This window comes from Panicum virgatum, unplaced genomic scaffold, assembly GCF_016808335.1.
Source record: "Panicum virgatum strain AP13 unplaced genomic scaffold, P.virgatum_v5 scaffold_199, whole genome shotgun sequence".
Classification (NCBI taxonomy): domain Eukaryota; kingdom Viridiplantae; phylum Streptophyta; class Magnoliopsida; order Poales; family Poaceae; genus Panicum; species Panicum virgatum.
Window position 1 is genome coordinate 67,501 of NW_024376263.1, and position 15,210 is coordinate 82,710.

A 15,210-nucleotide genomic window follows, 5' to 3' on the forward strand; every position below is an offset into this window, starting at 1 on the left:
CGCACGTTAGAGTCAAAAGGGTTCAGACTTAGTAGGACCAAGATCGAGTACATGATGTGCGATTTCAGCGCGACTAGGCATGAGGGGGGAGACGTTAGTCTAGATAGGCAAGTGGTGGTCCAGAAGGATACTTTTCGGTATTTAGGATCGATGCTACAAAAGGATGGCGACATTGATGAAGATGTTAGGCATAGAATTTCAGATGGCTGGTTGAAATGGCGGCAAGCTTCTGTCATCCTTTGTGACAAGAGGGTGCCGCAAAAGCTAAAAGGCAAATTCTATAGGACAGCAATTCGTCCGGCGATGTTATACGGTGCTGAATGTTGGCCTACAAAAAGGCGACATGTCTAGCAACTGAGTGTAGCAGAGATGTGGATGTTGCGGTGGTTTTGTGGGCACACAAGGAGGGATAGAGTCCGGAACGAAGTTATTCGGGATAGGGTCGGGGTGGCACCAATTGAGGAGAAACTTACCCAGCATCGGCTGAGATGGTTTGGACATGTCCAACAAAGGCCTTCTGAGGCGCCGGTGCATAATGGGGTTCTTGAGCGGGTCGATAATGTAAAGAGGGGTAGAGGTAGACCTAAACTGACGTAGGATGAGTCGGTTAAGAGAGACCTTAAGGATTGGAATATCTCTAAAGAGATAACTTTAGATAGGAGCGCTTGGAGAATAGCTATCAATGTGCCTGAACCTTGAATTTATTTCTTTTGGGTTTCATCTCTAGCCTACCCCAACTTGCTTGGAAAAAAAAAGCTATGTTGTTGTTGTTGTAAAACTGATCACAATGATTCAAGTATCTGATCTATGGCACTTGAAATAAATTTTGTATGCTATAATAATGTGAGCTTGTATGATATAAAAAATTTCCATCTGATAGGAATTTCAATGTGTGGGCTTTGTTTATGTGAGATGTCTGTTTATGCATTTGGATACACAATAAGCAGAAGACTCAAGCAGAAACATGGGTGCACCCTTATTGGTTTTGTAGGGTGAGAGGCACACACACATTTGTGACCTTATGTGTCTACATGTGCCCATGGCTGTCTACATTCTCTGTTATTTGTGTATGAATGTTCAGTGGTTGTGGTTAAATTGATCCTACCCAAAGACTTTAAAGGTAGTCACAAGACAACCTTTCCTAGTTCTAACTTCCAAACCTATAACTTGGTTTGTGATGAGTGTCAGGAGGGCATGTTTCCACATGTTTGTACTGCATATTAGTTACCCAACCTTTTTCCCTCGACCCTTTTTCTTAGCATGGTTACGGTCTTATGGGCTGTCATACTGATCTAGTATTTTTACACTGATCATAATGCATATCATATATGTCAAATCACAGGATCATTTTGGGGAAAATACCTACTCAAGATGGCTCAAAGAATGCCTATACCTTTATTAGTGGCACGTGGGTGGATAAGTCTTTCTTGTATTTGTATAGAAAATAGTGCAAGAAGTTTTTGACTTTCTTTTGCGGGCATTATTTGTTGCATGTTATTGCCACCGCATTTCAGCTGAATGTGCCTTGATGCATCATCTTTTTACATAACCATCACAAGTCAATTCGTTTTTTTTACTTTTCTAGCTTTCTCAACAAAAATGGAAATAAGGACAAAGTAGTTAAGATTAGAACTATGTGTTAAGATTAGAACTATGCAGCGTATTTTTGCACATTGTCATGGCATTAGTTGGCAATATTGCTGTCCTTTGGGGTGGTTGCGAGGGCTGAGGGACTTTGCATTTTAACATTGCTTACACAACAACAACAACAACAACAACAACAACAACAACAACAACAACAACAACAACAACAACAACAGCATAGTCTTTCAGTCCTAAGCAAGTTGGAGTAGACTAGAGTTGAAACCCAACAAGTTTTAAAATCAGGATTCAAGCACATAAATAGCTGTTTTTCAAGTGCTCCTATTTAGAGCTAAATCTTTGGGTATATTTCATCCTTTCAAATCTCCTTTTATTGCCTCTTCCCATGTTAATTTCGCCCTTCCTCTGCCTCTCTTCACATTACTGTTATACCTTAGAATTTTACTACACAATGGTGCCTCCAAAGGCCTCCGTTGGACATGTCCAAACCATCTCAGCCGGTGTTAGATAAGCTTTTCTTCAATTGGTGCTACCCCTAACCTATCACGTATATCCTCATTCTGGACTCGATCCCTTCTTGTATTACCACAAATCCAACGCAGCATACGCATTTCTGCAACACTTATCTGCTGAACATGTCATCTTTTTATAGGCCAACATTCTGCACCATACAACATTGCAGGTCTAATTGCCGTCCTATAAAACTTGCCTTTTATTTTCAATGGTACTCTCTTGTCATATAAAATACCAGATGCTTGGCGCTACTTCATCCACCCCGCTTTGATTCTATTACTAACATCCTCATCAATATCCCGATCTCTTTGTAGCACTGATCTCAAATACCGGAAAGTATCCTTTTTGGCACTATTTGGCCTTCTAAATTGACATCTCCCTCCTCATGTGTAGTAGTACCAAAGTCACATCTTATATACTCAGTTTTAGTTCTACTAAGTCTAAAACCTTTTGACTCTAGGGTCTCCCGCCACAACTCTAGTTTCCTATTTACTCATGCTCGACTTTCATCAACTAACACTACATCATCCGCGAAGAGCATACACTAAGAAATATCCCTTTGTATGTCCCTTGTGACCTCATCCATCACCAAGACGAATAGATAAGGCCTCAAAGCTGACTCTTGATGTAGTCCTATCTTAATAGGAAAAGCATATGTGTCGCCATCGCTTGTCCGAACACTAGTAACAATATTGTTGGACTTATTGTTGTACATGTCCTTAATAAGTCCAACGTACTTTGTTGGGACTTTATGTTTGTCCAAAGCCCACCACATAACATTCCTTGGTATTTTTTCATAAGTCTTCTCCAAGTCAATGAAAACCATGTGTAGGTCCTTCTTCTTCTCTCTATACCGCTCCATAACTTGTCTTATTCAGAAAATGGCTTCCATTGTTGACCTTCCAGGCATGAAGCTAAATTGGTTCATAGAGACTCGTGTTATCCCTCTCAAACGGTGCTCAATAACTCTCTCACATAGCTTCATAGTATGGCTCATCAATTTAATTTCTCGGTAATTGGTACAACTTTGATTATCTCCCTGGGCCAATGGGAAGCTTCGGATGTTCATCGACTACACCAGCCTCAACAAGGCAAGTCCTAGAGATCCCTATCCACTCCCACGCATCGATCAGATCATGGACTCCACCTCCGGGTGTGATCTTTTGTCTTACATTTTCCTAAGTTCTTAAACTATTTATTTTGATTTTGTGCGATTGTCCAAGCTCAAAATTAGTTGGACCAGTTTGGCATATCCAAAAATCACCAAACTTTTTCTGTAGCCTACATGCATCAAAATAAACATGCTTTAAAAATTTCAAGTGTAGGAGTGGAGTATTAACAGAGATATAAATAGGTCTACCAAAATTAGGCATAAATCAAGCGCTAAATAAAATCTATAGCTAGAGAGCAGTACTGGGCCTTAAAATTTTACAGAGGGCTAATCTTTAGATGTGTAACCTACTGTAAAAAGATGGTGGTCAGCCAAGGCCTAGAACTAGAGATCTAATTAAACACCTATTTAACTTGTATTTAATCTAGAGCCAAAATCAGTGATCAAATGAAAACTTTCTGTAACAAAAGTTGTAGATCTACTCTCAAGGAACTCAGAACAATTGGATTTGTATTTTCATGATTTTTCTACGAATTTATACGCATTTTTGAAGTTAACTGCTTTGATTTAAACACTTAAAAGAAATCATTACAAATAGATCCCTGACTTTTGCTGATAACCTGTAACACCCGGTTTACAAAAGGACATAAACCGAGCAATCATATACGTGCCAGGATCAAGTCACACGTATATACAACAGAATGAATAGTATATCACAGCACATATCACGTAAAAAGATATAATAAAGCAAGTACGAATGTTATTTATTATATGAATGACAAAATGTCTTATACAGCGGAAGCGTAAAACATATACAAAACTCTATCTCGGAAGCTGGGCACCACAGGGACGTCGACTGGGAGACGACCGTCTAGAAGTCCTCGTACTCCTGGTAGCTCTGGGTGAACTCCTCCGCGTCGCCAGGAACTGAGCAGCAGTAGGGTATCCCCAAAAGAACAGAGTAGGCAAGTGTGAGTACACAACTTGTACTCAACAAGTATAACACAAACTATGAGCCTCTAAGGTTGGTTGAGTCAACTGCATTAGCTTTTAAGTCTTAGCAAAATTTTATTAAAGCTAATTACTACAAGTTGATGAATTACCATAAACCCAGATATATAGTATTTAATCAAAATTAATTATGATCTACTGAGAACCAAACCAAACCAACCACCCGGGGAACCCCCCTAATCAAAGGAAGATAACCCCACTAATCAAAAGGAGGATCTGGGCCGCTCATAACCGTGAGCACGGCTAGTATACCAGTTTTACATTCTGCAGAGGTTGCACATCTTTACCCACAAGTCATGAGCTACGCTAGTTGTTCATCACACTTCCTTAGGTGAGATGGCTAGCAAGCACACTACGAGGCCGTTACAAAGAATCTCGTTGGTAAGGAGTAATCGCGAGGGTTGGATCGGCGATGATGGAGCAGGTCTAGTGGGCGTCAAGACACAAAGCACAGACGAGGCCACTCAGTACGAGGGCCATAGAAGCTTACCACCCCTGCCCCGCAGGTAAGTTACTCCAAACCAAAAAGACATAATTAGTAACCAAGACCGTCTCATTCCAGTCTTGTGGTAACGCTGTTGTCCCAGGTTGTCGCTCTATGAACCGGTCCTTATGGAGAGTGGCCAACCAAGCACTAAGCACCGTGCTGGCCCCCTAAACCAAGTTTCTAACAAAACATATTTTAAGGATGCACAAACCACAGAGGGTCGGCTCTAGAATTAAGTTGCATAAGAATATTAACAAATTAATTAAAAAGGACCATTATGTGTGAGAGCGCAGCAACCTAGCACAACTAACCAAAATGCATCCCAAGGGATATATAAAGGATATAAAGGTGGCTAGGAAATCCTTATAGGCATACAATATTAAAATGCAGTTTGAAAATGTATTTAAAGGTGATAGGTGTTGTTCATATTATACTTGCCTTCCTCAAAGTTCTCCTGCTGCTCAAACTGCTCTGAAGACGGTGGCTGCTCTGGGTACTGGTACTCCTCCGAAGGATCAACGTCTACTCACGATCACAATGTCAAAACAAGTCCAGCACATACACATACATGCAAACAAGAGCAAACACTAAGAAACAGTACAACAATACATAAAAACAGCAAACAAAACTAAGCTAGAACTATTCTACGCGTTACAACGATCACGTGGACATAAAGAACACCTAGAACGGAGCTAGAACGCGAAATCTAGGGCTAAAACAAGATCTAGGGGCTAAACTGCAAGAAAAACAGAGTTCAAGGGGCTCCTGCGCAAAAACCAGGGATCTAAACATAATTAACATATAGACCCAGGGTCTAACTCGCAAAACTACAGGGGCTGGACCGCGGGTTCTAATTCTAAAAAGCTCAGGGGCCTAAACGTTAAAAACTAGGCCTTTCTGGAATTACTTTTGAACTAACCAGGACTGCGGGTTGTTTTCAAAGAAACCCAGGGTCTCTTTAGCAAAAAGGCTAGGGCTGACCGGTACGCCGCGGGTCAAACTAGATCTGGGCCATCGGATCGCGATCGGGCGATCTAGATCGAAGGGGTATGATGATCTAATCCTACGCGTGGTTCGCGGATCGGGCGGTCAGGGTGAGTTGGGCGCGCGGGCGGTGGCGCAGGTCGCCGAAGACGGCGTTCCCGCGGTGGGGCTTCACCGGAGAACACCGATAATGGTTTTCCGGGGCCTAATTCGACTCGGATTTTGGTCCGGAATGGCGTACGCATCATGCGCGATTCACTGGTGGCATCAGCTGGGCCCGGGGTGGCTCAGAGGCATGGATGCGGCGGCAGTGGCAGTTCCGAGCAGTGGTGATGCACCGGTGAGTGGGGTTTGGACCTCGCTGGGGCTCGGGTACGTGTGCAAAAGAAGCAGGGGATCCCCAAGGTGCTTACCGAGGGAGCGGGTCGAACTAGAGGTCCGCGCATGGTCGACGGCGACTGGCGGCGGAGACGCGGCTCGACGGAGCGTGCACACGGAAATTCTCGTGTAGTGTAGGGTCGGGGTCGGGGAAGAAGAGGTCGATGGCGCTCCTGACTCCAAGGCGAAGCCATGGCGTTGACTTGTGGTGGCGGAGCGGCGGCGGAACAGCGGGACCACGGCGGCGCTGAGCTCTGTGCCAGCAATGGCGAGGCGGAGGTGCTGGAGATCGGGATTGTGACACCCTAGGTGTCTGCACAAGAAAACTACTTTTATTTCCTATGCTTCATGTGTGAAATTGTTTAAGCAAGGGCTTATTTTAAAACTTTAAGGACCTTTGTGTAATTATAAATTGTTCCAAGGTCAACTGAATAGTTTTATTTGAATAGGTGTATTCGCAAATTGTAGTGTAATCATTGCTTGGCAGGAAATCTTTTATTTCAGCCTAGATTTAAAGTGATTTTACATTGAAAAAGACAAAAGTCCTTTGAATTCAAATTCTCCTTATGTTTTCAAAAATAACTCTTTAACTTTTGATCAAATAAATTTTTGCACAACATCAAAGTTGTAGATCTTGAAAAATTGAACAACTTTTATGTTGGGAACTTTTTCATTTAAGCCCTAGATTAAAAGTTATTGCTGGTTTACAGTTGGGTCCCTGAAATTTCAGAAATTGCAAACTGGTCCCTTTTCCCCTTCCTCCAGCCTGCCTGCCTGCTCTGCTCCACGCCGCCGCTGTTCAGCGCCGTCGCCGCCGTGGAGGGCCAGCCCGGCCACCTCCTGCTCGCGATGGCCGCCCACGCGTCGCGCCCGACCTCCTCCACCGCTTTTTGCCTTCGCGCTGTGCCTCCCTGCCTTGCCACGCAGCACCGAGCGCCCGCCGGCCGCCACCTCACCGTCGCCGTGGCCCGGCCAAGACAGAGCCCCAGAGCCCAATCTCTTGCGCGCAGCGGCACTACAAGAACCCCCTCGACCAGTTGCCCTCGCCCTTTCGCTCGCTCCCTGCCCAGAATCCCCAGAACGCCTCCGCTGCCCGCCCGAGCTCCGACGAGCTCGACCTCACCGTCGAACCCCCACCTCCGCCCTTCCCCGCCCTCAATCGACCTCACCAATCGCTCCGCCTCACTCCCGCGCAGCTCACGGGCAACTTCTCCTCGCCTAGAACTCACCAGAGACCCTCGCCGTCGTTGAACCTCCGCCGCCGACCCGCCTGCTTGTGTCGCGCCGCCGCTACAGCTCACCCCGACCCCGATTCCAAGCACTAGAAGGTGCGCCTTGACCTGGTGAAGCTCCCACGCCTCTTTCCCCTCGCCGCCGACGACCCCCTCGCCGGGATTTGGCCGGTCAAACCCGCTCCTTCCTCTGACCACGGCCGAGGGCCCCCCTGTTAGAATTCAAGAAACCCCAGGGGGCTGTCTGCGAAGCCCGTGACTCATTTGAATAGTGTCTTCAGGGACTTCTTTGTGATTTTTGCTGTAAACTTTGAAATTCCATAGAAATTCGTAGAAAAATCAGAAAAATGCAAATCTTGATGTTTTGGAATCCTCTTGAAGAGATATTTGCAGTAGAATCATAATATGATGTGTGTTATTTGAAAGTTTTTGCTGTAAAAATATATTTGTGTTACTAGTGTTTAAATGCTAGTTGTTTTTACCTTTTCCTTAACTGATGTTTGAAGCCATATCTTGCTATGAAATTTTTATGCTGAGATGCTCATATGTCTCTAGTATTTCTATAAAAATTTCGTGGTTAGTTCTCATGTTTAGATATTTTTTTGATTTAATGCTTGTTAAGTGATCTTTATTCATGTTAAATAGTTTCCTTGATTAGAAAATCCTGGTAATTTTTCTAGAGTCTTGTTTTAGTCACATGTTACTGTATGTACTATTTGAGCACCAGTTCATGACTAGAACAGAAGCTACAAATGGATCTTGTTAGTTTTCTGTCAGTTTTGTTTATTTTCTCAGAATTAATTCTCTGTTTATTAAATCTTGAAAATTTTACAATACCTAAGATAGCTCTGTGTAGACCTCCTGTTAAATTTCTAGCTTCTAGGTTTACCTGATCTAACCTGTATAATTCAATCTGGTTCTAGGAGTTGTCTGAATAAATGATTTGTCCTGAATAAATGGCTGCATGTTTTGGTATGAAATTTTCAGGGTAGATCACTCTGTTTACCTTCTGTTTGATTTAATTTTTGCTGATTTTAATACTGAATGTGTACTGAGTGATTGATTTATTAGCAAACCATGTTGTATTTGCTATAGGAAACAACTACCACTTGTTTATGAAGATTAGTGAGCTTCTTTTGTGCTGTTGATCATGATGCCTTGTGTAGTTAGAAAAGTTAGTTGTCTACTCTATAAATGATTGCCCATATACTAAGTTGTGTTGCTATTTGTAGACTACAACTTTATTATGAAATGAGTGTGATTGTACTTTCATCTATTGCATTACATATAGATACGACTGCTCTATCGGACGGAACATACGAGCTGATCTCGGATTCCGAAGGAGGTGATCTCGAAGCTCAAGTGAACACTGTTGTACTAACTGGAGCCCCGGACCAAAGTTCGGAAGAGCCCAGGGCTGAAATAGTTAGCGACTACCGAGAAGGCAAGCCCCGGACATAACCTATATTTCAAATTAATACTATTTATTGTTATTACTTATTTGTGCATTTACAGTTCTTAGGATTTGAATTGAAACCCTAGATGCATGATCCTAGGAACCTATGTAATGAACACTAGACCTGAGTTTAATTAATTGCTAAGCTTATTGGACCGGTAAAAGTCGAGTGATTACCTGTCACTCGCGAGCTCTATAGGAATTGTTTGTTTACTTTCTGTTATCAATATAAGGACGACGGACGGGGTTGTGTTCGATATCATGACCTTATGTGAGACCCCGTCTATGTTGATGAACTTGCTAAGGTCGCGGTGTGTGGTAGTGCTGGTTAAGTTTTTTAACGTACTAGCCACATGCCGTAAATATGGTACGCGGTAAGCCTAGTAACCGATTGGACCGGGGAGTGGATATACTGACACTCTCTCTTAGAGATAGGTTTTTAATTATGTTTATGTTGATCAACACCGCGACTACTAGGGACAAGGTTGGACCTTCGAGCCATGTAGTCGGGGAGAGTGCTCCTATCCACAAGCCGGAAAGAAAGGCAAACGGTTGTTTGGGAACGACCCGATGTTGTTCCAAACGTGTGTTAGGTCTGCCTAGTCAGGTTAACAAATTCGATTCGAATTGTCCGCTTCTCACGGTTTGGGACTGCTTGATCTCTTTGCCACACAGAGTAATAAGAGCAACATTATTATGATCAATCTTGATGATTGCTTAAAGTTCTACCATGGTTGAATAGTAGTTGCTTATATAGAATGGTTAATCAACTAGAATATTAGAAGCTAAAATTTGAAAGTAAGGCCCAATTCTTTATTGCTTTTCAGCAAAAGGAAAACCAGAGCCTCACAGAACCCTGCATAGTCTAGTTAGGTGGGCTATGTATACCCGTTGACGGTTAAGTCTTGCTGAGTATTAGAATACTCAGCCTTGCTGTTGAAACCCTTTTTCAGGTATGAGTTTTGAGGACCAGGTCGTTAGTTTGTCTTGGCCCTGCTCTTTGCCTCCTGGCTGGTCCGTAGAGTGAGATCCGTCTTCGGCTGGCAATGACCCCAACGAGTGATACCTTGCTTGGGCTAGCTTGGTATACTTTTGCGACGTGTTGTAGTCGTCGTATTCTCTTTCCGCTGCTTTTCCAACTCTGAACTTAAAGTTGTGGTTTGTACAACTGTTTTACTAAGTTTGGTTTTGTAATAATGTCTTGAACTGGTTGTAATCACTACTGAGCTTGTGTTGTAAAACATGTGGTTGTAATATCTCTGGACTCGCCTTCGTGCGGGGTATGCTTGTTCGATCCGAGAACCGGTGGTTGTATCGGGACGTTACCCGACAGACCAAGAATTGTTCCGTTTGAAGTGTGTTTGAGCCGGTGTTGCCTTTATGGTGATGGCCTGCGTACTTGAGCCGGGATAATTCAGGTGGTTCTGCCACAGGGATGGCGGCTGCAGAGTGGCGAGGTAGGATGTAGGGGTCGTGGGGGGCTAATTAAAGACGGGACCGGGGTCTGGGCGTGCGTGCACGGCGCAATCGCGGCGGAGATCGCGGCGGCGCAGGACGCGGAGGAAACGGATCGCGCAACAGTCTCGCGCGATCCCGGGCTCGGGTGGGGGAGCTTCTGGAAGCGGAGCGCGCACAGGAGGCTGGCCAGTGGGTCCTGCAGGGCCGGGGTGGTCCACGGAGCAGCGAGGAGGCGGGGCTGCGGTGGTCCAGCGAGTAGAGGAGGTCGGGCGAGGGAAGGAAGGGGGAGAAGACAGTGCCGACAGGTGGGCCCGGCTGGTCAGTGAGGGGAGGGTGCGACGCGCGGGCCGCTCTGCTGGGCTGCGGAGCGGGAGAGGGGGTCGCGGCGCTTGGCGAGGTGGGCCTCGGCGGTTTGCTGGGCGGAGGCGTGGAGGGCGTGCGCTGGGCAGCGGTGGGGAGCGGGCCACGCGGGGAGGGGCAACTTGGGCCGCCTGGGAGAGGGAAAGGAATGAGGAGGAGGGCCGGCCGGGTTCTGGTTTCTAGTTTCTTCCTCCTTTCCTTTTCTATTTCCTATTTCAAACCAATCTAAACCTATTTGAATTCAAATTTGAATTTGAATTCAAACCACACTCAATCAAATAAAATTATGCACCAGCATGAATGCACAAACAAGTTTAACCTAGAAATTTTTTAATTACTTATGAAACAAAATTAGATTAAATGCAAGACTAAACATAATAAACCTTAGAAAATTAAATAAAGCCAATTAAATTTATTTTTTAATAGGAAAATTAAATTAGGGTGTTACATAACCCCCTAAAAAGAAAACAGCCATCGCAATGTCATCCCTTGCCGTGAATCAGAGGAAGGGGCGGCGGTGCTCGGCCAGAATCCGGCGAGGAGGCTCGCTGGTGGTGAGGGCCCCGTGGGGGAGGAAGGAGAGGAGCTCGATAGCAACCTTTGGATGGCCTTAGGAGGGTCTGAGGCGGTCGGTAGAGGTGGTGCCGTGGCGAACAAGCGCGGGCGGCACTGAGGTTCGGCGATGGCGGCGCTCCGTCGAGCAAGGGGCGGAGGTGACATACCATCAAACAAACTATAACTGATTTAATGAGCCATTCGCAGTTTCACAGTTCGAATTAGTTCATACTTGCACATGCATGGCTTAATCTTTGAGACAAGCATATGACTACTGGCAGGATCAACCAGATAGCACATCCTCCTCAACAAGCCAACGGCGGCTTCTGCAAAAAGCATCAACCGGGCCGGCTGTCATTGATTTGAAGGTTCCGACTTTGCAAGGAATGAGGAGCGAAAGCAGCCACGTCCTATATCGTTAGCGTCATCTGAGACCAATAGCACAAGCGAGGTAGCCTTGGTGGACTTGGCCGTTGAGACCATTACCACGAGGCAACACTGGTTGGTTATTATGCCGTCGCATCGCACCCAAAGGGTGGACGCAACGAAGGCAACTTGTAGCGAATGCAACTTCCCAAGGAATGGGTAGCAGCATGCAAGCACTTTTTAAGGGTTGGGCATGGTTCCCACGAGACTAAAGGGACACAGGTGCTGAGAGTCAGCTGCAAAGATAGGGGGTTCCCAGCAGCCGCAGGTCCAAGACATCTCATGCGCTAGCTGATACACGACAGCCAAGCCATCCAAAGCATCAATCCGCGCAATGCACTGTGAGTCTATTTGTGAGGAGGACAACCAGTGGACCACTGAGCACGATAATGAACAATATCCATCCCACAGTTAACCAGATTCGGTCAAATAGTGACTAGCCTTAGCCAACCGGTGCAAATTTCTGAAGCTCGAGGACTGAGTTCAAAGGCATGCAAACCAAAGCATTGGAATCCCCAAGCCCGAACGTAGGAAACGAGAGCAAGCCATCGCCAAGGCCAGTCTGCGAGTCCCCCTTGCCCGATCTTGAGAAATGAGTTCAATGCCAACATGCCCAAACAGTTGGAATCCCCGATCAACCGAAATCCATTCGGGCTTAGCCTTAACAAGCCCCTAAACCACCTTGTCCGTTGGTGCAGTACTGCGAGGCCTGGGAAATGAGTTCAAAGTCACATTACCGCACGTCAGAATCCCCAAGCCCGAACGCAGGAAACGAGAGCAAGCCATCATCAAGACCCGTCTGTGAGCTCCATTTGCCCGTTCTTGAGAAACGAGTTCAAAGCCGGACCAAATCCCCAAAAGCACATGAAGCCCACACCGGCCTCCCGAAGTCAGCCTGGCTGAAAACCACAATGTGGCCGGCCGTCGCCAACCTCACCCTGGTTAGGGGGTACGGCTAGGAGCACCCGAAACAACCCGAAACACATAGCCGGATATTGTTTCCCAAGTACCCGTTCACCGCATCGGCTCCCCCTACTATACCCGGGGGCATCCCCCACCCAGAAGTTCTGGGAATTTTTTAACCTTCTGGACGCACAGTTTTGGAGGTTTGCCTGGAAGGCCTGTGATAGGGCGAGATAACATATCTGGTCTCAAAAACTGGGTTGTTTTCAGTTCAGGGTCACATGAGAGTTCGTAAACTCAGCCCCCGTCACCTTCGGAGGCCAACTTCATTCGTTCTTGAGTCGTTTTGTCCGTGTTAAACCTGACTCCATGTTCTGCAGCTGTTTTGGTCCAATCCCGATTTTTTGCCAAGGTGTCATACCGAATGGCCGTTCGGCTTATGTTTTCGCCTCTCGTGCACTATGGCACACGTTTCTCGACCGTTTCCATTCCGACATGAACTGTTTGCACCGGGGTTGAACGTGGTTCCATGTGTGGGTACCCTGTATAACCTTTTCCACCGAATTCAGGTGTTTTGGTCCGATCCCACATTTTTGCCAAGGGGTCATACCGAATGCCCATTCGGCCTATGTTTTCGCCTCCCATGCCCTATGGCACACATTTCTCGACCGTTTCCATTCCGACATGAACCGTTTGCACTAGGTTGAACATGGTTCCATGCAATTCAACTGTTCAAATAGGACATGGAAGAACTACTGAATAGCTTGGTTTACATAGTTGATCAGGAATGCAATCGGCCAATGACGGCAACCAAAAATTAACTACGTTGCTCACACACTCCCATCTTTTCTTGTGACAGAATTTTCTCTGAACTGGAAAAACTCAGTTTTTTTATTTGCGTGTCGATACACTATTAAAATTGGAAGACCCTTACAGTTCACCACAATTTATTTTATGCTCATATATCTCCCGCTGATTGATTTGCCTCCAGCAATGAATGCATCCCTTATATTTTGCTCATCTTGTTCAGAAGATTTGTTCTTCTCTACAAATACGTTGCTAGTTAAATCGCACCAATTCACCACTTTGAGTTCAGGTGCTTCTTGCTTACGAGTGTCTGTTTCCTCACGCTGCATCACTGCAGTATTGGTTGGTGGCTCTCCTTCACATCATCAATTCACCACTTCGACGTGCTTCTTGCTTTCGAGTTTCTATTTCCTCGCACTGCATCATCGTAGCATCGTTGGTGATTCCTTCACATCTGTAGCAGCCCTATTAAATTGCAATGCTACATTGGTGCTCACTGACTCCTGCTCTACAGCTATAGCTTCCATGTTAGGCTTCACCACTTCAGCGCTACCGAGTGGCTCCTGTTCTACACATCTGGCTTCCACATTAGGTTCGGCCGTGGCAGGATCTCTGGGTGGCTCCAGTTCTATTATCCTAGCTTCCTCATCGGATTGCAGCATTACAACTTCCTTATAGAATTGAACTGTTGCGGTGTCTCTAGATAAGTCAGGCTCTACTCTTTAGCTTCCTCATGGTGTTGAAGCATTGGAAGCCCCTGCTTTACACTTCTAGCTTCCTTATCAGCTTGCAGCATTGTCATATCTCTAAGAAGCTCCTGTTCCACTATTCTAGCTTCCTCTTCAGGATGCAGCATTATACTGTCTTTGGATGGCTCCTCTGTTATTGTTGCCTGCATTGGGACATCAGAATCATGAACATCCCCAGCCTCCCTAGCTCCATCCTTCTCAGCATCAACAATCTGGTCGGTCTTCCTCAAGAATTTCCGGTTGTTCCATTTCTTTTTTCCACCACTTTTCTTGACTTTAAGTGATTCGGGGGTTTCAGGTTGTCTTTTATCTGTCTCCTTAACCTGCCTTCATCCAGGAACAACAATGTACTTTGTGGCACCATTTGCACAACCTTCTGATAGACCTGCATCAAACATTGCCCATTTATGACCCAATCCAAGCCAGATCCAATCTTTGCATACTGAATGGCCCTGGATTGAATAATAAGAAAATTACCCTGGATTGCTAGAAGAGCTGTTCGAGCAGCTTTTATCTCTGCATCCTTCTTGGTTCTAGCTGCAGCACCTATGTATTGTATGCCACCAATCTCAACAGTGCATCCGAAAGGAGCTACGCCTGAAGCTTGCTTAGAGCAAATATAAGATGGAATGGCGTAATTCATCTTCTGAGTATACTCCTGAAGAAGATTCTTGCACAAGCCAGTCTCTTGCTGCAAAGCATAGTAAGATGTATCAAAGCAACACGTCAGTGGAGGTACTGTGCTGCTATGCTAATTTAGTCATCCTAATTTCTAAGAACTATAGGATGCATTACACTGGCTCAAGAACACATCTCCACACACGTTACACTGGCTCAAGCAAAGTTCAGCTAGGCGCTAGGCGGAATCTAGGCGCTGACCCATTGCCTAGCGCCTAGTCGGGAGTACTCGTTCCTAGGCGCTCCTAGGTGTTTTCCTAGGCGTTTCACAAATACACGTATTACCTCACAAAAAAAGAAAACAAATAGAAGACTACAGCTATAGAGATGCATAGAAAGGAAGGCCCATAAAAACGGCCCAGCCCACCTTATCCACCTTAAAGTTGGCCCAGCCCCACCTTATCCACCTTATCCCTCGTCTCCTCCCACCCCGACGCCGCCATTCGCCTACGCCTGCGCCTGCTGCCGCCGGCGCACCCGACGGCCGCCGCTTGCGCACG

The 15,210-nt window shown here is 45.7% G+C and overlaps 1 pseudogene; it reads right to left on the reverse strand.

Moving 5' to 3' along the window:
- Window positions 1-13,199: 13,199 nt before the first annotated feature.
- LOC120693909 lies at window positions 13,200-15,153 on the reverse strand (annotated as a pseudogene).
- Between the last annotated feature and the right edge of the window lie 57 nt (window positions 15,154-15,210).